This window comes from Oryzias latipes, chromosome 17 (assembly GCF_002234675.1).
Source record: "Oryzias latipes chromosome 17, ASM223467v1".
Lineage (NCBI taxonomy): Eukaryota > Metazoa > Chordata > Actinopteri > Beloniformes > Adrianichthyidae > Oryzias > Oryzias latipes.
In genome coordinates, this window is record NC_019875.2 from 13,519,029 (window position 1) to 13,525,571 (window position 6,543).

At 39.7% G+C, this 6,543-nt stretch overlaps 1 long non-coding RNA gene across 1 annotated transcript; it reads right to left on the reverse strand.

Annotated features, from left to right (window-relative positions):
• Positions 1–1,976: 1,976 nt before the first annotated feature.
• LOC105356176 lies at positions 1,977–5,560 on the reverse strand. The gene is made up of 2 exons (XR_910406.2): positions 5,270–5,560; positions 1,977–5,187 (listed from the first exon to the last, which is right to left on the reverse strand). It is a non-coding gene; the product is annotated as an uncharacterized LOC105356176 (long non-coding RNA).
• Positions 5,561–6,543: the final 983 nt, after the last annotated feature.

Below are 6,543 nucleotides of genomic sequence, written 5' to 3' on the forward strand. Positions count from 1 at the left end.
GCATTACAATCTCCTGAAAGAACTATCTTGACTTGCTGGCAGCTGATAACTTCCTAATCCCTCTACCCCAGTAACACACCACCCGTGTTGGCCTCTGCTTATTGTCCCAGCGACATTATGACTCGGAGTCACACACTTTTATCCACCATGACCCAACCATGTGGTCTCAGGCCACCTTCAGCCAGGTCCCAACCTTTTCCTCCCCCCTCTCGCTGCCCGCCCCAGCTCATAGATCAATGCTGACACACCAGTAATTGAGCTGGAATTGATAAGGGCCAGTGGACAAGGCCCTGAGGTCCTGACATTGCTGAAAAGCCAAGAACAAACAGTGTGTGTCCCCACACAAGGTTCCTTTAGCTCTGCTGCCTCCCATTTCCCAGATTCCTCTGTCATTCAGTTGTTTGGTCCAAATAGACTCTAGAAGTGTACCACTTGAGCTTTGTCAAGATTAAAACAGCTGGTAAAACTTAGCTTTGGATCTTTATGTTGCTTTTGTTCATCATGTTTTTTTATACTTATGGTGTTCTGAAATTAAAACTCTTGGATTGTTGTCTGTAAAATGACATCTTCGTCCACCGCAATCCCTTTTAACCTTCCTGTATATTTTTTACTCACTCTTAATTTCTCTTTTTCTGCTATTTGTTTTTGATTGTAACTCTAACTTTGATTTTTACTTTGAAACATTACTAATATTCGACAAATTTGTACTATTATCTGTAGCAACAACCTCACTAGTTCAATTTAATTGTTGTCTATATAAATATTTTCAAAAGTGTCTTTATTTCCAGCAAAGGGTTTCCTTTTTGGAATAAACACCAAACATTTGTATATCTATTTTCAGAAATTCCTATCTGACATTTCAAAAGTCACTGAAATTCAATCAAATACGAATTGACTTCTTTATCATTATTCCTCATTTAAAATACAGTGTTAATTTTTCTCTGAATTCCAATCCAAGTTAAATGGTAATTAATAAATCTGCCTTTTATTGTAAAATCAATTGGCACAAAAACGGACTTTCGAAGTTTATTTTAAGACATTTCCTTTTCTATAAAACTTGATTTTCTTTCTTGTTTAACTTTCTAAATCCAGGTCCCACAAAAAAGTTGGACTTTAAACAAAAAGAGAGAAATCATGTTGTTAGCAGGACCTACAAGCGTGATAAATTTCACTTCGCCTTTTGTCACTGAATACGTCTGGGCCCATATGCTGGACTACAAAGCTATGTGAAAGCAGCGTTTAAAAAGCCAGGCCTACCACATTAAAGCCTATAACAATCTATGTTCATGGTAAGTTATCACTCTCAATTAATCACCTCCCACAATGGGATTTCTGATGTGTTCAAGCCGTATGAAAGCAGCAGGTCAGGCCAAGGGCAGACTGAATCCCAGTCCCTATTCTCCATCGCTTTTCAGTTCATCTCTCTGTTCCTTCCAACTCATCTGACTTTTACTTTTTTCTGATTCTGTTCGCTCTGAAAGAGGCTGGATTCGGCCTTGCATCATCCCGAATAAACATGGATATAAATAGATCAGAAGATGAAAGTGAAGCAATGGCCTCTTCAGTCTGACTGACTGACTGGCAGGCTGACCAAGAGCCTTTCTGCCTTGAATGAAACCCCTCCCTGCTCATTCCATTGGGACTGTGTTAGCCTATGAATGGTATTGTATTGTTAGGACTCTCTCCATTCCTGCACTGCTGAATGGGTTTGACCACTGGTTTAGATTCAGTTACATGGTTTTGGTTGAAAGTGTCTCCCTCCCACCGTTTTGGACTCCATGGTTCTTTTGGCTGACCTGTTTAGAAGCTGCCATGGAAATGTCATGTTGCCCCTCCCATGGGTTGGACCCGACATTTACTTCGATAGATAACAAAAAAGAAAAAAAAATTCACTTGAAAATGGGTTGCAATGGGTTGTCCTCTGCATCTTATTTTTCCCCCAACCATCGTAAATTACCCATTTATTACAAGAGTGCTGTGGTCAGGCACTTTGCTGTCTTGCTTTATTGCCTCATACGGTTTCAAAAAAGCAATATTAGAGGAGACAAACACAATGTGCTTAACAGAAACAGGACCTAAACACAAATCAAAGTAGAGCTTAACTCTAAAATAGTCTCCTCTATTAGATGATCATGGCCTGCTTGGAGGCAAATGTAGGTGCATCCGTTTAATCTTGTTGTCTTCAGTTGATGTCATGTACTCTCTGAATGTTTTAGGCATCCCAATGTCTAAGCCACTGATGGATAGAAAAGCAAAAAACTGTTTATTGCTTCTGTAAATACCTTCTTTACCTTTGTGGCATGTCAGAAACTTAACTATGCACATTTTCCAAACAGTAAAACAAATATCCAAAAGGAAGTGAAAAGAAGTAAAAGCCTTAAAAGTTCTCACCATCCCGCCCTAGACCCAATTAGTTACACTCAGTGCACCCAGTATCTTGTATAATCATGTTCCCTCTCAAATGAGTAAATATTCATCAGTTTCAGATACACACATATTGGTAGAAACATACACACATGAAAACATCCAACACTTATTCTCAAATGTAAACACTGATTTGGTTCCATTTCAATCTTAATGGCCAACATACCCAAATGCATCCCCACACGATGCAAATTCATATTCATGAGCATTTACAGATATATAACAGAAACCATAAACATGAACTGTAATGTGGCTTTGAGGGTAAAGCCTTAATCTTTGGTTTCATGTTCACACTCTGTTGCTAATGTGTGATTTTCTTTTAAGTTAATTTCTAAGTAACAGGGACCTAAACAACTTTTAGCTTTTAAACAAACATTGTCGTAAACAACTGAGGGACATTATGCTGCTTAATTAAGTTAATTCTGCTTTGAAGATATATCATGTTACAATCGCTGAAAAAAATGTTAGGCAGCACAAAACTAAGTGATTGATTCAATCTGAGAAGCAATTAGTTTTTGCAAGGGCTAAAAGACTTTAAAGCTGCTTTATTTAGGCTTCAGATGGAACAGGGACCGTTCTCAGTTTGAGGAAAATTCAGCCAAATCTTCTCAACAAGATAAACTCAAGAACAAGACCTCGAAGTCCATTACCCAGCAGTCCCCTGGGGAGTTGGAACAGGACAAGCCTGTAATCAATTAGCAGTTCTCCCCTCATGAGTCTGTCAATTAGACTAGTCAGTGACTGCGGATATGACTGCTTTATTAGCACCACAAGCAGCCCTCTCTCCCTGCTGACTGCATTACCTACAACTAGCAACCTAATAACTGCTTCATTACATGACATTTATTGGACAGCAGCAGCTCAACGCACAACATGATCCTTCGGTAAAGCTGTTATGTTACGCAGGAACTCTGATCCCAGAGGGCCCTTTTCTAAAGAAGTTGGCTCTGAGTTGTGCAGGACAAGGACACCGGGCCCATTCTTTGAAGAACTCTCAACCCCTTGAGACTTTGAAGTAAAACTGCATCAATGTTTGAGAGTTCTTTACCACAATGGTCCAGTCCTGCATGGATTTTTTTTCTTTGATTGCTTTTACGGCTGGACTGAATCTGCAGTCTTTTGAAAGACATTGATCACATGACCTCTCTTGAAGCCCCAAAGAGTCCTGCCACTTTTTTGAAACTTTAGACAACTACCTGTCTTTCTATGGTCTTGCTAATTAAAATTTTAAGTTCACTCAATAACACTCTTTTGATGTGTTGTGATTTCTTGAGTGCTATAATGACTCTTGACTGCAGGCGGAATAAAGTCTGGTTAAAAAGAGAAGAGGAGCCAAGGAACTGTCAAGACAAAGGCTGAAAAACTTTGGACCACATGACGAGGATTCAGCTGAGATCCGAGGAAGTGTTTGGTGTTCTTCAGGCTGCTTTCACACATAAACAAGTGTTATTGGATGCTGACTTTGATACTGGGTTTGGTGTACAGCCTGTGAAATACGCTCAGGAGGGTGCCCTACTGCAAGAACAACGCTCACAGTGTAGTGGTGTAGCCTCCGTAAAAAATCTACGGATTCACTGGAAAGTAGATCAATGGCTGTGGCGGCCTGTGAAAGGCTTCCTGCGAAGTCTGGCAGCTCCTTCTTGGACCAGGGTTGTTCTGAGGCTGGAAGCATTCCCAGTCAGCGCTGGTCACTGCCTCGTCAGAGGGCTGCCTTCAAACTCCAAGCAGCTGGGCTTCAGCTGCAAAAAAAGGGAGAGAAAAATGTTTAAGGGATGTTGATAATCCCACAATGACATCCATTATTGTAAGTCTCTGTTTCTTCTCAGCCCTGCGACAGAGTGGCAACTTGCCCAGGGTGTGTCGCGCCTTCACCCAACAGTAGAAACGGGTGGATGGGTGGTTTCTGTTCATGTCCACTTTGATGGTAAAGTAGCCATGAACTGTCCACATTTCTGATTTGTTTCAATATCCCATTGATCTCACTCTCATTTGTCATTTTCCATCAAAATATACAATGTCTTTCCATTATTATTATTTTTTCCCTCATTTCAGCTTTTCATATACTTCTTGCTGTTCTGTCTGTGAATGTGTGATAACATAGAAATGGTGTGAATCTTTTTTGGTATGTATTTAGGAAACAATGTTCCTTAAATAAACTCTTATATGTAGATGACTGAACTCAAACATGGTAAGAAATCCATCTGAGAAAGTGCTGATGTGAAAAGAGAATACAATTACAGAAGAGCTTCAGGTGACAAAATAAATCAAAAAAAACTTTTGGCTTTAAAGAAGCCAAAAGTTGTAAAATGGCACAGTCAAAATAATTTTAATGAAGTGAGAAACCCCAAAAATAAAACAAATATTTAATAAAACCAAAGTGAGAAAAATTGAAGGTATAGATGACATTAATATTCTTTAACGTGCTATAAAACAAGGGGGTAGGAGGTACATGATCTTTTTCAAAGCAAAGGACATTCAGCTGCTTGTGTAATGTTGCTCTGTTGAAGTCATTCAAGAGAGTTAGATGGAAGTTTAAATGGATTTATTTTCCTGGACGTGGTTCAGAGGGTGAGTGATATGAGGATTGTCCGACTGCGTGATGAGTATGGGGTGACGACCGGGAGTTCTGGCTTGGAGTTGTGGCGTAGCTTGAGATCTTGGCGTGGCTTGCGATTCTTGGTTTGGCTGGAGTCGTGGCGTGGCTGGAGGTTACGATTGCACCAACAGGAAAGGACCCAGGTGGACAGCTCGTGGTGATTTGTCCTGTATGAGGCAGAGAAGCTTGGTTAACAGAGAACCAGGGAACAAGAGCATAGATACTTGATACAGAGACCAGGCTAAGCACCATAAGGGGCAAGGAACTGGCAATGAATGCTGGGACTGGAACTCCTTATGAAGGCAGGTGGATGACGAGGTGGGCGTCCACAGCTGGGTCCAATCAGGAAAGCAGAGCAGAGTGGGGAGGGGAGGAGAGACTGACAGAGGCACCATGACAATATAACCTTGAAAACCACATACGACCCTATTTTCCATAAATTGTCTTCAACTTAAACTGCAATGGTGTATTTAAAAAAATTATGGATTTTTAAAAGATTGATAATTCAATTCAATTCAATTTTATTTGCATAACCCAAATTCACAACGACAGTTGTCTCAATGGGCTTCGTACCAGTAATTGTAAAGTAAACATGCCATCAAAAGGATCATAAATGCATAGAATTCAACAGGAGAATACTAAACTTTAACTAAACAGACTAAACAACTGGGCATCTCAGACCCCCTTCGCGGTAAGGAAAAACTCCTGACCGAAAATCTTCAGTGACTATTGTCCTGTAGGTGGTAGTAAAGCTGCTTAACTACAACTCTTTCAAGGATTTTTGAAATAAAGCAAAGTAAAAGATGGAGTGTCTTTTGAAAGGTTTAGCTGAAAATGTCAATTCTCAAAGTCTGAGCTTTTGAAGAGTTCGATGCTTTTTAATGTTCCAAAAGTTCCAAACAGATGTTAACTTTTAAAAATCTTTTAAAGGAAGCAATTTTAAAAATATGAGCAGGAATTTTCTAAACCAACTGAGTGTGTTGACACCTAAATGGTAGCTGAATAGATACTGTAGATTTTAGATGCTAAAATAAATGTCAATAAGAACATTAAAAGATCTTAAATAGTCAGAAAATGTTCTCTTCATTCCATCCATCCATCCATCCATCCATCCATCCATCCATCCATCCACAGAACCTGCTGTATCTTTTTTGGGGTCATGGGGCTGCAAGAACCAACCCAGCTTCTGTTGGGGAAAGGTGGGGTACACCCTGAACAAGTCACCAGTCCATTGCAGGGCCACACCCACTCATAATCACATCTAGATGCAATTTTAAGACAACACATAAATCTGCGAAGCATATTTTTTGGACTGTGGGAGGAAACCAGAGTGTACAGAGAAAACCCACACATGGACGAGGAGAACGTGCAAACTGAAATAATAAATGAACTGAAAAAAACGTCTTTGTTGTTACTTAAAAACAATTGTAATTAAAGTTTATTATTTTAACCAACAGTCCCAATTTATATTCTTGCACATCTTGATTCATTAAATTACCCAAAACACGCTTGAAGAGAGATAC